The following is a 21,498-nucleotide window of genomic DNA, read 5'->3' on the forward strand; positions in this document are numbered from 1 at the left end:
TCTTCTCTACATACCTCAAAGCCATCCATTCTACTTAATTGTGACTCAGTACTCACATTGACAACAATGTCCTGTTCCTGATTGAATACTGACGAAAAGTATTCATTCAGTGTCTCCCCAATCTCTTCAGCCTCCACACGCAACTTCCCACTACTATCCTTGACTGGACCTATTCCTACCCTAGTCATTCTTTTATTCCTGACATACCTATAGAAAGCCTTAGGGTTTTCCCTAATCCTACCAACTAAGGACCTTTCATGTCCCCTCCTTGCTGCTCTTAGCTCTCTCTTCAGGTCCTTCCTGGCTACCTTATAACTCTCAATCGCCCCAATTGAACCTTCACGCCTCATCTTTACATAGGCCGCCCTCTTCCATTTAACAAGGGATTCCAATTCCTTATTAAACCACGGCTCCCTCACACGACCCTTTCCTCCCTGCCTGACGGGCACATACTTATCAAGGACACTCAATAGTTGATCCTTGAACAAGCTCCACATATCAATTACACCCTTGCCTTGAAGCTTACTTTTCCAGGCCACACATCCTAAGTCATGCCTCACAGCATCATAATTTCCCTGCCCCCATCTATAACTCTTGCCCTGTAGTGCACACTTATCCCTCTCCATCACTAGAGTAAAGGTCACCGAATTGTGGTCACTGTCCCCAAAGTGCTCACCTACCTCTAATTCTAACACCTGGCCTGGTTCATTACCCAGAACCAAATCCAGTATGGCCTCACCTCTTGTTGGCCTATCTACATATTGTGTCAGGAAACCCTCCTGCACACATTGGACAAACACTGACCCATCTAACGAACTTGAGCTATAGCTTTCCCAATTAATATCAGGAAAGTTAAAGTCCCCCATAACAACCACCCTATTACTTTCACTCTTCTCTTGAATCATCCTCGCAATCCTTTCTTCTACATTTCTAGGACTATTAGGAGGCCTGTAAAAAACTCCTAACAGGATGACCTCACCTTTCCTATTCCTAACCTCAGCCCAAACTACCTCAGATGGCGAGTCTTCATCCATCGTCCTTTCCACAGCTGTAATACTATCTTTGACAAGCATTGAATTGGTTTTAGTGAGGTAATCTCTTACTGAGATACAAACAGGCAATGATGCAGAAATTGTTTTGACAATAGAAGTTTTTTTAGCCAAAATAACTGAAAATAAAATAAACTAATCTATTGACATATAACATAAACTTAAAGATTTTTAAACACACAGTGTAAGTATAATCTCATTAATCTGAAAACACTTCTTGTACAGAATCCAAAATCATTGAACAGTATATAAACGAGAGAACTTCTTTCTAACACCTCAATGGATTTAAATTAACTGTGACTTTCATTCCTGGTCTGGAAATTTTGATAATTTCTTACTAGAGCTATCATGAGCATTAGTTTAAATATACTCTGGTCTGAAAGGGATATGGATCCTCAGAAACTAGGCAACAGGTTTAGATTGAAGATCTGGATTGGTGCAGACTTGGAGGGCTGAAGGGCCTGTTCCTGTGCTGTAATTTTCTTTGTTCTTTGAAATGACATTTTCATGGGTACTTATACCCGCAACATTGACTCTCCTGCTCCTCGGATGCTGCCTAGCCATCCATGCTTTTCCAGCGCCACACTCTCAACTCTAATCTCCAACACCTGCAGTCCTCACTCTCTCCTCTTCATGGTTTTCACAACCACTCTCTGTTCTGGAACGATTCCTAATTCCTGACTCTAAAGTAATCTAATGGTAATAAATCTAATCATCTTCTCCCTTTTGCAGCAACAAAGATTTCTATCCAAGGGTTTTTCAGAACTGCCCAGAGCTGAAAATAAATTGAAAAGGTCTCTATCCCCAAGTTATGAAGATTTTCCCTTAGCTCAAAAATAAAAAGACAATTTTTTTTTAACAGACTTGGAGAGGTCAAGTTACTGAATATATTCAACATACATATTGATTTTTTTAAGATATCAAAGGCAGGCAACAAAGAAGATGGCATTCAGATTGGATGTGTTATGATCATATTGACTGACGGATCAGATCTTGAAGGGCCGAATAGCCTACTTCTACCCCTAGTTTTTATGTTTCTATGTTTCCAGATCTTGATGCATAATCGTTTACCTTTCTTGGTCATAAACACCTCGATTGTGCACAAAAAAATCATTGATTCTGAAGGCTGGCTCTCTCAAGCTATTTCAAAATTAATCACCATGGCTACAGAAATATTTTAAAGTTAATTAATAACTTCAGACACAGGTAAAATCCCATGTGTCTCTGATTCAAAATCAAAAAATTGAAACTTAGCATAAATGATATGAAAAGTAAATGTAAATCAGACAATCTACAACATAAAGTTCTGACTTTGTTGCCTGAATAAATTAGACTCAGTTTTAAAGTATATAGTTGACAGGGTTGTTTGAACTATCATCCCATGTTCTTTCTGTTATAAAATCAGTGATGCTGCAAGACAGAAATAAGTGGATCGTGTCCAATCCAAGGACGTCACACTGGCAGCTGCAAGTGGCAGCAGACAGAAGATATGGACACAATCCCCTGATCCCCTCCCCAAGCTTTCTGACTACCTGAAGACAACTAACTGACTCCACCAACTTGACTCCTGATTCTTAAATCTGTGTCCAGCACAAGTATCTGCAGCTCTGAACTGTAGTGAATAGAATCATAGAATCCCTCCAATTTGGAAGTAAGCCAGGCCCACACTAATCCTCCAAAGAGCATCCCACCCAGACCTACCACATTCTTGTAACCCTGCATTTATTGGAAATTATTGGAAAATCTTTTCAGGGGCAAGATCTATTAGCATTTAGGAATAAATGGACTGCTTAATGATAGACAACGGTTGGTACGGGAGAAGTTGTGCCACACTAACTTGATTGAGTTTTTTGATGAGGTGATGAAGATGATTGATGAGGGAAAAGCATTTGATGTTGTCTACATGGATATCGGTAAAGCCTTTGACAAGGTTCCTCATGGCAGAATGGTAAGAAAGGGGTAGTTAAATGGTATCGAGGTGAGCTGGTAAGATGGTGACTAGGGGTGTACCACAGGGTTCAGTGCTGGGACATCTGCTGTTCGCGATCTACATAAATGATTTGGAGGAAAACATAGCTGGTCTAATTAGTAAGTTTGCAGACAATACAAAGATTGGTAGAGTTGCAGAGCGTGAGGAGGTTTGTCAGAGGATATAGCAAGATATAGATCAGTTGGAGGCATGGGCAAAAAAATGGCAGATAAATTTTAATCCAGACAAATGTGAGATGATACATTTTGGAAGATCAATCATGGGCCGAATGGCCTAACTGTACTCCTATATCTTATGAGCTTATGAAATTATATGTATAGCTATCCATTGAAGCCTTAGGAGTATTGATGTGCAGAGAGATCTGAGTGTGCAGGTCCACAGATCTCTGAAGGTGACATCATAGGCAGATTTGGTAGTAAAAAAGGCTTATGGGATGCTTGCCTTCATTGAAAGGGGCATTGAGTATAAGGACAGGCAAGTTATGCTGCAGTTTTATAGAACTTCAATTAGGCAACACTTGAAATATTGTACACACTTTTGGCCACATCATCATCAGAAGGATGTGGATGCTCTGGAGAGGGTACAGAAAAGGTTTGCCAGGATGTTGCCTGGTATGGGGGATTTTAGCTATGAAGAAAGGTTGGATAGTCCGGGTTTGTTTTCACTGGAACACAGGAGGTTGAGGGGTGACCTGATAGAAGTTTATAAGGTTGTGAACGGCATAGATAAAGTGGAAAGTAAGAAGCCTTTTCCCAGGATGAAGGGCTTAATTACTAGGGGAACAGGTTTAAGGTGCAGTGGAGGTGGGAGGTGGGGAACATTCAAAAGAGATGTGCGAGACAATTTTTTCACACAAAGGGTGATGAGTGCCTGGAACACGATGTCAGAGGAGGTGGTGGAAGCAGACACAATAACAGCATTTAAGAAACACCTGGATAGATACAGGAACAGGAAGAGAATAGAGGAATACAGATCCTGTAAGTGAAGCCAGTTTTAGTATGGAAGGGCAAAATGTATTGGCGCAGGCTTGGAGGGCTGAAGGGAGTGTTCCTGTCCTGTATTGTTACTTCTTTATTTCCTATGACCAATCCACCCAACCTGCATATCCCTGGACACTCTGGGCATTTTAGCATGTCCCAATCCACCCCTAACCTGCACATCTTTGGCTAGGGGACAAAACTGGAGCATGCGGAGAAAACCTACACAGACACAGGGAGAACAGGCAAACTCCAGGCAGACAGTCGTCAAAGGGTGGAATCAAACCCGGTCCCTGGTGCTGTAAGGCAGCAGTGCTAACCACTGAGCAACCATGCTGCCCAAAGCACCAATACTTCAATTTCCTGATACATTGCCCTTCTGTCTCATCACCATTGTCACAGGAATTCAGATGATTCACTCATAAATCCTCTTGAGGAAAGAGCTGGATCTAAACTACATCACACCTGATACATCTCTCTTGGTGCTCTCTCCAAGCGTCATTTGGCATCTTAAGGATTAAGCAGACCATCAATAGAGTCTAGAATTTATTTAAGTTGTATGCTGCAGAAATTGTTCATTAAAATTCTCTCATTGAACTGTGTTCCTGCCCCACCTGACTTTTTCGCTTTAAGACATTTTTTAAAAATACATTTGGGAACAAGTATCCATCAACTGTCTTCAAATCTGTTCAGTGGTCTGAAGATGAATGTTAACTAATAAAGCTCCTGTGAGACACACTGTTTTCTATATTAAAGGTGTTATATAAATGGAAATTGTTGTTGTTTTTAATATTTTTATGAATCAACTTGGTAATAAGGCAGACAATAATGAAGAAAAACCCAAAGAACTGTGGATGCTTTAAGTCATCGGGCCTGAAACGTTAACTCTGATTTCTCTGCACAGATGCTGCCAGACCTGCTGAGCTTTTCCAGCGACTTCTGTTTTGTTTGTGCAAAATAACAAGGGCCAATAATACTTTTACTGCTGGCAGTGAATGAAGAAAAGAATGGTGAAAAAGCTCCAATTAAAACATTTTCAATGAATGACCGTATTAAATCCTCGTCCTGTAACATCAATGTTCAAGGTTTATTGATTCATCATAGAACACAGCACACCAGTTCTGAAATCTGCATTGCCCAAGTTTGTCTCCTGAAACTCGGTGCTCGTGCTTTTGGAAGCACAAGCAACTGTAAAAGAATACAACTCAAAACCACATGTATTACAGAGCCAAGACTTCAATGATGGTACAAACTGTTAACCATGACTGATTGTAGAAGTCATCTGACTTCGTCTTTTTGCATGATTACAAGTTGTAGCAATAAATCATGCATCCAATTGATTATATCATCATGATACGATGCAGCTGTGTCGCCAAGGTAACATCTGGCCAATCAATTCTACAGATTGTATTTTTCAAAATTCATGTTCATGTACACAGTAAGAATAGGTCTTAAATATTGCTTTATTACTGCAGATAATACTGCTTAAACAAAGGAGTTTTAAGAATTCATTCACGGGGTGTGGGCATCGCTGGCTAGGCCAGCATTTATTATCCATCCCGAATCCCGAAGGCAGTTTAGAGTCAACCACACTGTTGCGGGTCTGGAGTCATACGTAGGCCGGACCAGGTAAGATGGCAGCTTCCTTCCCTAAAGGACATAGAATCATAGAATCATAGAGTGAACAGATGGATTTTTCCCGACAATTGAGAATGGATTCATGGTTGTTCATGGTTTGGGGCAACATGGTGGTTCAGTGTTTAGCACTCCTGCCTCACAGCATTAGGTTCAATTCCAGCCTCGGGTGAGTGTTTGTGTGGCGTTTGTGTATTCTTCCTGTGTCTATGAGTGTTTCCTCCCACAGTCCAAAGATGTGCATATTGAGTGGATTGGCCATGGGAAATTGTCCATAATGTCTGGGGATGTGAAGGTTAGGTGGATTAGCAGTGGGAAATGTTGGGTTACACAAATAGATTGGGTTGCACTGTGATGCTCTTTGGTAAGTCAGTGTAGACTCGATGAGCCGAATGGCCTGCTTCCTCACTGCAGGGATTCTGTGCTCTCGTTAGTCTCTTAATTCCAGGTGTTTACATTTATAGTGGCTTTCATGAGCACAGGATATTGGAAACTCCTTTACAGGCCATGAAGATCTTCTGAAGTGTTATCATGAATATAATGTGAGCATCATGGCAGGCACTTAGCTGACAGGAATCTCTCACAAACAGCAACTACCAGGCAATCTGTTTTTGTGATATTGATTGTGGGGCAAATATAGGCGGGGATATTGGAAACAGCACGCCTTTCCCCAGGAGCTTCTCCAAATGAATAGCAAATGCATTTCCATAAGATAATGTAATTGTCTCACTAAAATCAGAACCTCCTTATACTTTTTCCTCTCCTTGGATATTTTTATTTTCTGGGGTAAAGGGACGAGAAACCAGTTATGTAATGAACAGGTATCTGCAGTTTTCTTCTGGAAGGGTCTCACCAAGTCACCCTGAGAAAGTTCATTTGACCTTTTTTTCACTATTAGCATTGCCCCAAAAATTCAAACCGACATTCCCAGGCATACAATTCCTGTGATGAGAGTTTGAGAAATGATTACTCCTTAAGCCAGATGTACGAACAAGTTTTTAAAAGTGGCTACAAAGCTGTTTCTGTATTTGGTTTTGTGTATAAACCTAATTAGTCAGTAAATATCTTTCAGAGAAGGAAATATCCCACTCTGGCCTTTGTCATAAAATCACAGGTTAGCTACAACGCAGATGGAGGCCATTTGGCCCCCAATGTCTGTGCTGTCTCATTGAATCATCAATTCCTCTTGTGCTTTTCCCCCAGCTTTCCTTCTTATGAACAATTTTAATGTACATTTTCTGCACTCCTCTTACTGCCTACACATCCTCTGTGAAACACTCAGAGCCAGTCATAATACTCGAGTTGGGGCCAAGTCAGTGTTTTTCTATTGAATTTAACACAATGTTTTTGTGCTTGTGATCTACACTCCACTAAAAAGCGTAGGATGTTATATGCTTTGCTGACTAATCCCTCAACATATCTGACTACCCTCGCATAAACATACACCCTGCATATCCTTTTCAATTATTCTTATTCAGGTTTCCCCCCCCACCCCCCCATGCTCCAAAGATGAATCATTTCTATGCACTAAATTTAATCTATATCTTGAATGTGAAACTGGGGATAAATAATATAGTCTCAATCAAGGTCACTATGCTGTGCATGTATGTGAATTTATTACATAAGACTTTTGAGCTACAGGTGGAGATCTACAAATAGATTTATAATGTAGTTATAAAGTAATCTAGCTCAAGGAAGAGGAATGAGAGGATAGGAAAACAAGGGAGAAGATGAGGAGGAGGACATTAGAACAATAATATGGTAATAATGATAAGATCCTGGGGAGTCACTGAGCAAAGAGACTTTGGACTGCAGGTTTATAGTTCCATGAAAGCAGAGTTGCATGTAGGCAGATTAGTGAAGAAGGCATTTTGATACCCCTGCCTTTATTGATCAGTGCATTGAGGATGGGAGTTGGGAGGTCAAGTTGCAGCTGTACAGGATATTGGTTAGGCCACTTTTGGAATACTGCATTCAATCCTGGTCTCCCTGCTACAGAAAAGATGTAGGCTATATGGAGAGGCTGAATAGGTTGGGGGTATTTTCTCTGAAGCATTGGAGGCTGAGGGGTGATTTTATAGAGGAAGAGAAAATCATGAGGTGCATGGATAGCGTAAATAGACAAGGTCCTTTCTCCAGGGTAAGGGAGTCAAACACTAGAGGGCAAAGGTTTAAGGTGAGAGGGCAAGGATTTAAAAAGGACATAAAGGGCAACCTTTTCATATAGAGGGCAGTGTATCTATGGAATGAGCTGCCAGAGGAAGTGGTGGAGGCTGCTACAATTGCAACATTTAAAAGACATCTGGATGGGAACATGAACAGGAAGGGTTTATAGGGATGTGGTCCAAATGCTGGCAAATGGAACTAGATTAACTTAGGACATCTAGTCGATATGAACGAGTTGAACCAAAGTGTTTGTTTTTGTGCTGTACATCTCTGTGACTCTATAATAGTGTGATGTTGCTGTTCCATGAACAAGGTTCTGCTGTCCTTGGCTTTTTCTTCAGAGAGGTTGTAAAAGCGGAGATTCCAAAAAGTCTGGCTTGGATGGGTTCTAGGTCCAATTTGATTATAGCTAACAGATACTGTCTCAGGCAAAAGGCTTTCAAGTTTGAAAGAAAAACTTGTACAATGAAAGAAGAGTGGCCAGTTCTCCCAGTTCAGTTTTCTCTGATTTGGTTTGACTTTTATTTTAGCATTCAAGCTGTTCACTGAAAGCAGACAGTCAGTTTAGAGGCTGCTCATCCAAGAAACATCTCTCTCTCTCTCTCTCTCTCTCTCTATCTCTCTCTCTCCTGTCAGACCCTGTGTTTGATTTTACCTTTTTGTGCCAACGGGTGTTTATGGGAAATGTTGCAAGTATTTGGAACAGTTTCATTAACCTGTTGGGTTTTCGGATAGGTTATTTGCTATTCTGTTCTCTTTTGGTTGTGCTCCATTCAGTAATCTTGCAAATAAATTCTGTTTTGTTTCAAACTAAGTGATTTGACCAGCTGCATCCCTCCTGAATATCCACTTTATAAATGTTTAAAACGACTCGCAAAGTTATGGTCTGGGCTACCCCCTTGAGATGTTTTGAGGGGGACTGGCCTGGTCCATAACAATAGTCAACTCTATATTATAAAGTTAAAATAGTCCAACAGGTTTAATTGGAAGCACACTAGCTTTCGGAGCGACGCTCCTTCATCAGGTGGTAGTGATGAAAGCTCTGAAAGTTAGTGTGCTTCCAATTAAACCTGTTGGACTATAACCTGGTGTTGTGTGATTTTTAACTTTGTACACCCCAGTCCAACACCGGCATCTCCAAATCATCTATATTATAAAATTTCATATGAGTGTGAAAACGGACAATGAATAATCCAGAGTAAGAATAATTAACTTGGGCGCAGCTGACTTCAGTGTTGTTGGAATGGATTTGGGCAAATAAACCAGATTCAAATATTGGCAGGAAAATCAACAGCTTAACAATGGGCTACCTTCAAAAAAACAGAGGTTTAGGCTCAGGCAAGGAATATTCCTCTGAAAGGGAAGGATAGGACAAACAAGTCCAGAGTTCACTGCATGAAAAAACCAAGTAGAAATTATAATGGTGGAAACTCAAATAAGAGAAGGAAAGAGGGAGTGTGGAAAGAGATTGGCAGCTGACATAAAATAACATTTCAAATGTCTTTTGAAATGAATGGATTAGATTCCCTACAGTATGAAACTGGTCCTTCAGCCCAGCAAGTCCATGCCAACCCTCTGAAGAGTAGCCCACCCAGACCCATTTCCCTCTAACTAATGCACTTAACACTATGGGAATTTAGCATGGCTAGTTCACCTCACCTGCACACCTTTGGACTGTGGGAGGAAAGCCAAGCAGACACAGGGAGAATATGCAAACTCCACACAGGCAGTTGCCTGAAATTGGAATCGAACTTGGCACTTTGGTACTGTGAGGCACCACTGAGCCACCGTGCCACCTTTATAGACATGCGTTGTAAACGAAGGAGTGGGACATTTGGGGGCAAGGAAAAGTGTTTACAAATAGAGTCTGAGGGCATGGGTGAGGGATTAAACAACTATGCACCTGTCTTTATTCAGAAAGAAAATGCTGTTTGAGCAAACCAGTTTGTAAAGATGGAGGAAGCTTAGTCACTGGATGAGTTTAAAATTGACTTGGAGGAGGTACAGACTTAAAGGCTGACAAGCCACTGAGACAGAATGAGATGTATCAATGATACTAACAGGGATGAGCATGGAAATTGCAGAGCTCTAGCAATAATTGTTTTTCAGTCTTTCTTCAACAAAGGGGTGATGCCAGAATACTGGAGATGTGCCAACTTTATATTCTCGCTCAAAAATGTTTTGTAAGGATAAGTCAAGTAACTATAGATCAGTCAGTTAAACTCTGGTAGATGGAAAACTTGTAGAACCAATATTCATAAGACCATAAGATGTAGGAGTTGAGGTAGAATATTCAATTTGTTTTTCTTGCTTTTCCACATGACCCTTGATTTCCTTACTGATTAAAAATCTGCCTATCTCAACCTTGAGTATGATTGAGCGACCAATCTTTACAGCTTTCTGTGGTAAAGAATTCCACAGATTTGAAAAGAAATATTCGACATCATCTCTGTCTTAAATGGGCCACCCTTTATTCAGAGATTATTCTGGTTCTAGATTGTCCAACGAGAAGAGACTATTTTTCTGTATCTTCCCGGTCAAGTTAATGCAAAGCTCATACCTTTCTGGGCAAAATTATTGTGATTTTCATTAGGCAAACTGTGTTTACCTAATTTATGGAGTTTTTGATGAGGTAGCATGGAGGAATGATCGGAGCAGTGCTGATTATGTGCTGGATATGGATTTCCACAAGTTACTTAATGCAGTGGCAAATATTGGATCGATGAGTAATGTTCCAGTTTCTGGAATTAAAGGGACATTGGCAACATCGATACAAAATTGACCAAGGGACAGGAAACACAGCAATGATGCTTTTGTTTATTCTGGCAGAGGGTTTGTAGTGGATTTCCATAGAGGTCAATATTGTTTTTCTGATAAATATATATCAGTAATCTAGAACTTGGTGGACAAGACATCATTCTAAAATTTGTGGAATATATGTACATTTAAAGCCTGGTAAACTGTGAGAAGAATAGTGTTGAATTTCAAAACAACATTGACAAGTTATTTGATGCAGTGGCAAGTAGGTGGGCGGATAGGTGGCAAATGAAGTTCAATGTGGAGAAGTGTGAAATGAAACATTTGGGTAGAATGAACTTGGAAAGACAGTACAGAATAAAAGTTACAACTTTAAAAGGTATATTGAAGCAGATAGATCTGGGTTTATATACACATGGCGATGAAGAGTTATAGATCAGCTAGGAAGGATTTAAAGAGAGAGTTAAGAAGAGCAAAAAGAGGACACGAGCAGTCTTTAGCAAATAGAATAAAGGAGAACCCTAAAGTTTTCTATAGGTATGTGAGGAATAAAAGGATGATTAGGGTAGGAATAGGGCCAGTCAATGACAGAAGTGGGAAGTTGAGTGTGGACTCTGTGGAGATCGGAGAGGTGCAAAATGAACATTTCTCATCCGCTTTCACTCAGGAAAAGGAGAATATTGTAGAGGAGAAGAATGAGATACGTGATATTAGACTAGAAAGGATCGAGGTTAATTATAGACAGGTGTTATCAATTCTAGAAGAAGTGAAAGTAGACAGGTCCCCCTGGGCCAGATGGGATTTATCTGAGGATCCTCTGGGAGGAGATGGCAGAGCCTTTGGCTTTGATATTTGAGTCATCATTGTCTACAGGTTTAGTACCAGAGGACTGGAGGATTGCAAATGTTGTCCCTTGTTCAAGAAGGACAGTAGAGATGACCCAGGTAATTATAGACCTGTCAGCCTTACTTCAGTTGGAGGAAAGGTTTTGGAAAGGATTATGACAGATAAGATTTATAATCATCTAGCAAGCAACAATTTGATTTCAGACGGTCAACATGGTTTCATCAAGGGCAGGTCGTGTCTCATAAACCTCATTGAGTTTTTTGAGAAGGTGACCAAGCATGTGGATGAGGGTAGGGCAGTTGACGTGGTATACATGGACTTCAGTAAACCTTTGATAAGGTTCCACATGGTTGGCTGATGGAGAAAATACAGAGGCATGGCACTGAGGGTGATTTAGTAGTTTGGATTAGAAACTGGCTTTCTGAAAGAAGGCAGCGAGTGGTAGTTGATGAAAAATATTCAGCCTGGAGTCCGGTTACCAGTGGTATGCCACAAAGATCTGATTTGGGACCACTGCTGTTTGTCATTTTTATAAATGACTTAGACGCAGGCATAGCTGGATGGATTAGTAAATTTGCAGATGACACTAACGTCGGTGGAGTAGTGGACTGCTTGGAAGAATGTGGCAGGTTGGTAGGGGACTTGGATAAACTGCAGAATTGGGCTGAGAGGTGGCAAATTGAGTTCAATGCAGTGAAATGTGAGGTGAAATATGGGAAGAATAACAGGAAGGCAGAATACTGGGTCAATGGAAAGATTCTTGGTAGTGTGGATGTGCAGAGGGATCTTGGAGTCCATGTACATAGATCCCTGAAAGTTGCTGCCCAGGTTGATAGTGCTGTTAAGAAGGCATACGGTGTGTTAGGTTTCATTTGTAGAGGGATTGAGTTCCGGAGCCGCAATATCATGCTGCAACTATACAAAACGCTAGTGCGACCACACTTGGAATATTGTGTACACTTCTGGTCCCCATATTTTGGGAAGGATGTGGAAGCATTGGAAAAGGTGCAGAGAAGATTTACCAGAATGTTGCCTGGTCTGGAGGGAAGGTCTTATGAGGAAAGGCTGAGAGACTTGGGTCTGTTCTCATTGGAAAGAAGAAGGCTAAGAGGAGATTTGATAGAGACATACAAGATGATCAGAGGATTAGGTAGGCTAGACAGTGAAAGACTTTTTCCTAGGATGATGATATCAGCTTATATGAGGGGGCATAACTACAAATTGAGGGGTGTTAGATTTAAGACAGACATCAGAGGCAAGTTCTTTACTCAGAGAGTGATAAGGGTTTGGAATGCCCTACCTGCTAATGTAGTTAACTCAGTCACATTAGAGAGATTTAAACAATCCTTAGATTAGCACATGGATGATAATGGGATAGTGTAGAGGAATGAGCAGAGAATATTCACAGGTCGGCACAACATCGAGGGCTGAAGGGCCTGTTCTGTGCTGTATTGTTCTATGTTCTATAGCTTACAAAGCATGGAAGGATAATTATAAAGCATGTTCAATAAAGTGCACAGTATCCTAGGTTTGATTAATAGGGTAAAGTGTACAGGAGAAAACGGGGATTATGAACTTGCGGAAGACATAGTTTGGCATCGGCTATAGCATTGCTTCCACTTCAGCGCAATGCACTGTCAGAAGGGTGTGAAGATTTTAAAGACATTGCAGAGAGATTCATGAGAATAGCTTCCTTGGGATGAGGAATTTCAGTTATAAAGCTTGACTGGAAAAGTTAGGATAGTTTTCCTTGGGGAAGAGAAGGCTGAGGGGAGATTTGATTGAAGTGTTCAAATTCAAGAAAATGTTCACATTCATGAAAGGATTGAGAATGGGAGTGTACAAATCAAAATCACTTAGTGAAAGAAGCAAACGCTTTCCATGCAGCAAGTGATTAGGATCTAGAATGCATTGGCTAAGAATGTGATAGAGACAAGTTCATTTGAAGCATTTTAAAAGGTTACTTGGATAGGAAGAAACAAACATGTAATTAGGAGAAGGCAGAAGAATACAAAGATGCTCATTTGGAGAGCTGACACAGACACAGTCGCCTGACTAGTCTCCTTCTGCAGTTTAATAATTCTGTGGCACAGCACCACACCAACGTAATTGAATTTTAGTCAACCTCTGAAATAAATTTGCAAGGTTGTGGCAAGGAATTGACAAGAAATCCCATCACTGATATTTCTGACAGTGCACTATTTAAGGGAGTGCTGTATCGTTCTGTGGTACTGTGTTTCAGATGAGGTGAGAATGAATCAATTAAATGATTATAAGAAATTAGTATCTTTCATGATCACAAGAAGGCTCCCTCATCAATCCGTTGAATTTTAATTTAACGCAAATACAATGGCAACATTTAGAACTCCCGATCACAAAATTCGTAGATCATTCCATCCCTACAGTGCAGAAAGAGGCCATTCAGCCCATTGAGTCTGCACTGACCCTCCAGAGAGCATCCCAAAAATACTCTGTAACCCTATATTTCCCATGGCTAATCTACTTAACCCACACATCCCTGGATGCTATCAGGCAATTTAGCATGACCAATCCACCTAACCTGTGCATCTTTGGACCATGGGAGGAAACCAGAGAACCTGGTAAATTCTCACACAGACATGAGACGAATATGCAAACTCCACATAGACAGTTGCCAACCCTGGAATCTGTAGTAATTAGAGTGAGTTTGGTCATGTTTATCTCATTGTTAACCTAGGCCAATCAGGGAGCACTGGTTGACAGAAATAAATATGGATCCAGTCAGTGTATTCATTACAAAAAAAACATGTGTCTCAGGAATTCTCCTCACTCTAGGGACTGACTCTGAGCTGGCTGATCAGAGTTCAACTGCTGTGCATGGATAACTTGCTAAACGCGATACTGGCCTCCATGTAGTTATTTCAGTATCCAACTTAGGTCCTTGACACTATGAGGCAGCTGTGCTAATAACTGAGCCACCATGCTACCTATTGCTACCATTAACCAGCAGATTACCATATACTTTACAAAGTCTTAACTGTTAAAGAAAACTGTTTCACCTGTGGAGCCTGATCCTTGTCTTAATTCCATGAAAAACCTCCTCCATTCATTAAATTCACTACTTAAGCAATTCAAGCTGATGACTAAAATTTTTTCAGTTCCCAAAGTCAATTACTGATGACGTTACAAGTACTATGTAGATTGCAGTATAATTTCAAGACAAAAACAAGGTTGAAAGCTCAAATGTTGTGAATTAATTTAATTTAGAACAATCAGCTTCAAAATTCCTATGAGGAATATTTATTTTCAGCACCTTATGAAACAGGTTATGTGGTATTGTGCCATAAATAAGTTGAGCAGAAAGTATCACTCCGATAAGAACAATTTATGGTAATGTTTGAAAACTTCACACATTGTGGAATGAGACCAAAGTCATCAAATTAGCTAGAAAGAAGTTGAAGCAGAAATTGCTGGACAAATTCAGCAGGTCTGACAATATCTGTGGATGGGAAACAGAGTTAATATTTTGAGTCTAGTTCAGGCTTACAGAAGGGTCATTGAACATGAACTGTTAATGTGGCTTTCTCTCCACAGATGCTGCCAGACCTGCTGAGTTCCTCCAGCAATTTCTGTTGCTGTTTCCAGTCTCCAGCATCTGCTGTTTGTTTTGTTTCATTTTAGCCTCAAGTTAGTCTTTCAATTGCAACCATGCCTGCACTGCCAGCCAAAAGGAAACTGGCTGATTGGTGGCTTTCCCCATGTCAATTCAGAAGCACCTCCTCATAAAGGGAATTCTTTAAATATTTGAAAAAAAGTTCGTTGTGTCCCATTTATCCTTCAGGGATTTGGCCTGGTGCAGGCATGAACACTTCAAAGATGGCACAATGGTTAGCACTGCTGCCTCACAGCGCCGGAGACCCGGGTTCAATTCCCGCCTCAGGCGACTGAATGTGTGGAGTTTGCAAGTTCTCCCCGTGTCTACATGGGTTTCCTCCGGGTGCTCCGGTTTCCTCCCACAGTCCAAAGATGTGCAGGTCAGGTGAATTGGCCATGCTAAATTGCCCGTAGTGTTAGGTAAGGGGTAAATGTAGGGATATGGGTCGGCGGCGGGTTAGTGTGGACTTGTTGGCCCATAGGGCCTGTTTCCACACTATAAGTAATCTAATCTTAAAAAAAAGATTGTCAATGGTTAGGGTGGTATGCTGGTTTGGCTAGACCTTGAATAAAACTTATAGTTCTGATGAAAACTGCTGGAGAAGCTCAGGAGGTCTGGCAGCGTATGTGGAGAGAAGGCAGATTTAACACTTTGAGTCCAGTGCTTCTGATCAATGGGGAATACAGGAAGAATTATACATGAATTCTCCAGCCCTGAAACTTTATGATGGTGGCCATATTTTAAGGAGCATGTGAGGGAGGGACCATTTTCTGGAAATACTGTTCTACGAATCTGAAGCTATGAGATAATTGGACTAAATTGTAGAGATTGGAGACATTCTTTTCATCAGTCTCCATTCTCAGCTCTGGAATTCTCTCTTTAACCCTTTCCCTCCTCCTTGAAGATGCTCTTAGGGTCTTCCTTTATGACCAGGATTTTGTCTTCTGCCCTAATGTCTCCTTTTGTGTACATATACGACATTTCTCTTTGCTAAATTCACTTTTTGTCAGCTGCGAAAAAAGTTGTAAGCTCTCGTCAATTAAACCCACTTATATTAATACTGTAACTCACGTTTCAATTGAACACTTCAATAACACATGGAAAATTCCTCCAGCTAAGTCCTTCAGCTCCCCTGAAAAGACGTTTAAGCAAGTGCAATCTGCCAATGAGTGTTGATTAATTTTCTTTTTGCAATTCTGACTTTCACCCACAAGCACTCTTAGATTGCAAGTTACCCAAGTTAAACCTTTTGAACTTAAATTTACTGGATCTAGGTTACTCAATTGTAATGTAACAGTGGCACAAATTTGGCATTTGTGTGATATAACACTGTAGCTCCTTCAGCCTGTTATCATCAGCACCATTGTCTCTGACTGCCAAGTATATGGCTACCTATAGAATCTTCCTCAAAGTTGGTTTCTGAATTAGAATAGGTTAGGTTTATTTATTAGGCAAAAGTGAGGACTGCAGATGCTGGAGATCAGAGTCAAGATTAGAGTGGTGCTGGAGAAGCACAGCAGGTCAGGCAACATCCGAGGAGCAGGACAATCGATGTTTCGGGCAAAAGCCCTCCATCAGGAATGATTCCTGATGAAGGGCTTATGCCCAAAACGCCGATTTTCCTGCTCCTCAGATGTTGCCTGAGCTGCTGTGCTTTTCCAGCACCACTCTAATCTTGACCTAGTTTTATTTATTGTTAAATACAGTGAAAAATGTTGCTTAGCATTGCCACTGTCCGGCGCCATCATGAAAATATAGTAAGACACAGAATATAAAGGCTAAAAATAAAGCTCCTTAAAATATGGCCACCATCATAAAGTTTCAGGGCTGGAGAATTCATGTGTAATTCTTCCTGTATTCCCCATTGATCAAAAGTACTGGGCTCAAAGTGTTAAATCTGCTTTCTCTCCACAGATGCAACCAGACCTGTTGGGTTTCTCTCGCAAATTCAGTTTTTAATCAGATGTGATGTGATTTGAAATGTCTGGCAAAACCAGGTGTACCACATTTCTTTCATAATGATCATTACATGCACCATCCCCACCAGCCACACCGTGGGCTCCTCCAAATCACCATGGACCTGGGACTAACTGCGAACTCTTCCCCCACCAAACATCCTGCACCAGGCCCACCAAAGCCACCGTTACTGCCACCAACACTGCTGCCAATGCTGCTGCCAACATTACCACCAACACTGCCACCAATACTACTGCCAGCGCTGCTGCCAATGTATCACCAATGCTGCCGCCAATGCTACCAACAACGCAGCTGCCAAAGCTATCGCCAATGCTACTGCCAATGCTGTCAGCAATGCTACCACAAAAGTATCGCTAAAGCTGCAGCCAATGTTACCGCTAACACTACCGCCAATGTTACCATGAATGAAATCGCCAACGTTACTGCTGATGCTACCGCGAATGCTATCGCCAACACTGCCACCAACACTACCGCAAGTGCTGGCACAAATATTGCCACCAACACTGTCGTCAACACTATTGCCAATGCTGCCACCAATACTACTGCCAACACTGCCATCAGCGCCCTCTTCTGCCAAGCCTCACTGACATCATCTTGGAGTTTTAACAGCTTTGCCGGAGACACTCTTGAATGACAATTAGATTTTGATGCAATACATTGAAATTTAATTAATCCACGTTGTTTAGAACTCCCAGAATGTGTATGTGCAGCTTGTCCTGTCACTTGCAAAGAAGCTGGAGAACACAATATTTATTTGAACAGATTAACTTAACTCTATCAAGTGAAGTGCTTCAAACACGCCACCTGTTCTGCTTTGGTACCTGCACTTGTGAAGATTTTACTTTTCAATCAGTCTGCCTTGTAAACGAAGCACCCATATAAAACAATTAGGTCCCAATTTTGGAGTTACCTCCAAAAAAATTGGATCTCCATCAAATATCTTGTGTTGATTGTTTTGCCATTATTTACCAGCCTTTGTTTGACGTCCGCACCATTTTTCATTATTATTTCTACAGACTGCAGATTAGTCATACCACATCTAATAAAAATAGCCTCACAGAGTTTGGCATTGCATAAAATCATTACTGGATGTGCCATTTTAAGATTTAATACCCTCACAATATGCACTCTTAATTTACTTCCTTTTCGAAATGTCAGTGGCTCCAATTTATAGGCGGAATCCTGTTGTGCACAGAGTTCCTTTAACTCACCTAATCTGTCTTTGCAAGCTCTCATGATATATTTGGCTGTTGATTCTGTCATTTACCTTTAACTGATGTAATGACAAGCTATTCTCCGTGCCTGTCTCTCCTCACTTTGATTACTTTCAAGTCAGTCGATAATCACAATGCCTTATTTCTTGTCCTGAGGATTTTCCAAAATGTGATTGGGGAGTACTCTGCAGCAAAATCTACACACCCCAGCAAATTAATTCCCTCATTTTTATTCTTAATCTATCATTCATATCAGATCAAGACACAGGAGAAATCACATAAGATATCAAAGAGAGAAACAGCTCAGAGCAGCAAATCTTAGAGAGGGGACCATAGCTCAGTACCCAAATGGAATTGATAGGTTCACTTCAAGATCTGTCAGTGTTATAGTCTGAATCCTCATATGTAGGCCTCAACAATAACAAAAACTTGGATTTATAAAGCAACATTCACACAATAAAACCTACCAATGTGATTCACAGGAGCATTATGAAGCTAAAATCTGGCACTGCTATGCACAAGGGGACAAAAGACACTATAACCTTACGAGGGCATAGGGCTGTTCTCTCATTAGACAGAGATATCTGACAGTGGTTTAACCTGAGGGTTGCCACTCCTCAGGTGAAGGGAGAGGTTGAGAAGGATAGCCCTTCATGGTAACCTCAGACTTTTAAAAAAATCAATTGTGGGATGTGGGTGTTGCTGGCTGGGCCAGCACTTATTGCCCATCCCTTGTTGCCCTTGAGAAGGTCCTGGGGAGCTACTTTCTTGAATACGGCGGTTTAAATTCTGTAGGTTGACCCACAATGCCATTAGGAAGGGAATCCCAGGATTGTGACCCAGCAACAGTGAATGAACGATGATATATTTCCAAATAAGAAGGGTGAGTGGCTTGGATAGCAACTTATAAGGGATGGCGTTCTCAGGTATCTGTTACTCCTATCCTTCTTGATAGAATTGGCCATGGTTTTGGAAGATAAGGATCTTTGGTGAACTTCTGCAGTTCGTCTTGTTGATATAATACACTGCTGCTCCTGGAGCGTCGGTGATGGAGGGAATGGGTACTTGTGGATGTGGTGCCAATCAAGCGGATGCTTTGTCCTCCATGGTATCAAACTTCCTCAATGTTGTTGAAACTGTACCCATCCAAACAAGTGGGGAGTATACCATTGCACTCCTGACTCATGCCTTGTAGATGGTGGATAGGCTTTGGGGAGTGAGGAGGTGAGTTACTTAATAATCCTAGCCTTTGACCTGTTCTTGTGGCCAGTGCAGAAATTGAATGCTTGTTTTTGGCATCAGCCTGCATCACAAATTAGACGGAAGGGGACTTTCAGGTAAATAATCATAAATTTGCCCAATTGGTAAAAGGAGGAATGATGGAAGTGGAGATGTATGAGATGGGAACCTGAGAACATAGCGTTCATGTCACTAATGTTACAACCATCGATGATAGAGCTGTTACAACTGGGAAGGCATTCTCTGTCAGATTTATACAAATGCAGAGGTTATGCAGGGTCCTGTGGCTGGAGAAGAATACATTTAGAGATGGGTATGCTCACTGAGGGATTTAAGAGGGATAAAAACTTTACATTCAAACCTTGCTTAAGCAAGAATCAAAGTATTTCATGGAGAATCAGGGTGACAGTGAAAGGAATTTGGGACAAGCGAGAACATAGTCGAAGTGTGTGGTGCTGGAAAAACACAGCTGGTCAGGCAGCATTCGAGGAGTAGGAGAGTTGTCGATTCTCCTGCTCCTCAGATGCTGCCTGACCGGCTGTGTTCTTCCAACACCACACTCTTCGACTCTGATCTCCAGCATCAGCAGTCCTCACTTTCTGCAAGCTAGAACATGAGCAGCAGTTTTAAATGACCTCAGATTTATAGAGGGTGGAATGTGCAAGGGCAGCCAGCAGTGTTGTGGAGAATAAATTCTGCAGGTAGCAAGGCTTGGTTCAGTGATTCAGCAGCAGGTGAGCCGAGAAAGTTATGAAGACGGGCAATGTTACAGAGACAGAAAGAGGCAGTCTTCGTGACAGGAGGAGTATCAGATCAGAAGAACATCTAGAGTCAAGCATGAAGCTGACTTTGCAAACAGTCTCAGGCTGCTGTCGAGGGGAGGAGTGTGGTTGGTAGGTGTTATGGTCTAAGCCAGACCACTCAAAACATTCTTAAGCAGGCAACCCCAGACCATAATCTTGCAATTTATTTCGGTACGTGTACATTGAAAATCACCCAGATTAAGTTAGCTAGGTTGACTACTAGATTTTAAAACAGACAAACATTTATTCACAACATTACACAATGAAACACAAAGAACAGAATAAAGAACCCCTACAGAACTCACTCTATCCAAACTAGACTTAATTATGCTGTTCCAATTATACACAACAGTCCCAATAAGCAAACTCCCTTTAAAAACCGGTATAAATTGAACACAATAAAAGGAGAGAGAGAGTTTTCACACAGCTCCCTGTTGAACTTCCCAGTTCAGGACTCAAATAAAACTGCTCGAACCAGCTAAAGTGCTGACCACTCCCCTGTCTTTGTACAGGTCACTTCTCAATCATAACCACTTTGGCCTGAACAAAAGGCCATTCAAAGTCCTTTTCATCTCTGTACCAAACCAGTCTGATCGGACCCCAGCCTGGATTATTGCCCCTCTGAAAAAAATCAAGGACAGAGTCTCCTTGAGCCAAGGAACAGCTTTTAGAAATAAAAAGGGACTAGCTTTATGATAGTAGGTAGGAAGTACAAATTTGTCATGGGGACTGAATACTATGATTTTATTCTCTGCAATATTTACTTACAGGAACTTCCTCTTTAGCTCGTGCTTAATGCCATTCAATGGGTGAGATAACTGAGAGAGAGTGGAAGAGGTGAAAGAAGAAGATGGTGGTGAGTTTGAGATGGGCCAACTTGTTTTGGGATACTCTCTTTTTGGACGATATCTCCAAGCAGTTTCATATATCTGAGAAGCAGGGCCTAGGCAAGGATTGATACAATTACAATGTTTCTCTGGCTCTGATCACAAGAATAAGAGTGGAACCAGGAAAGTGCAGTCTCACCAAGTTGGACAGTAGTGGAAAGGTCAAGGCTGTGAAGGAGAATAATCGACTGCCTTTGCCTCAGTCAAATTGAACCTGAATTGTGACTTTGCTGGTTTAGTCAGTGGATAGAGTTGGGAAATGGATCAAGTGTAAAGTTGTGGAGGAGGTTGATTCAGAGTGAGATGTTGATGTCTTTGTGTACT

This window comes from Chiloscyllium plagiosum, unplaced genomic scaffold (assembly GCF_037043375.1).
Source record: "Chiloscyllium plagiosum isolate Xiang-an unplaced genomic scaffold, Cpla_swu_hap1 HiC_scaffold_11, whole genome shotgun sequence".
Taxonomy (NCBI): Eukaryota; Metazoa; Chordata; class Chondrichthyes; order Orectolobiformes; family Hemiscylliidae; genus Chiloscyllium; species Chiloscyllium plagiosum.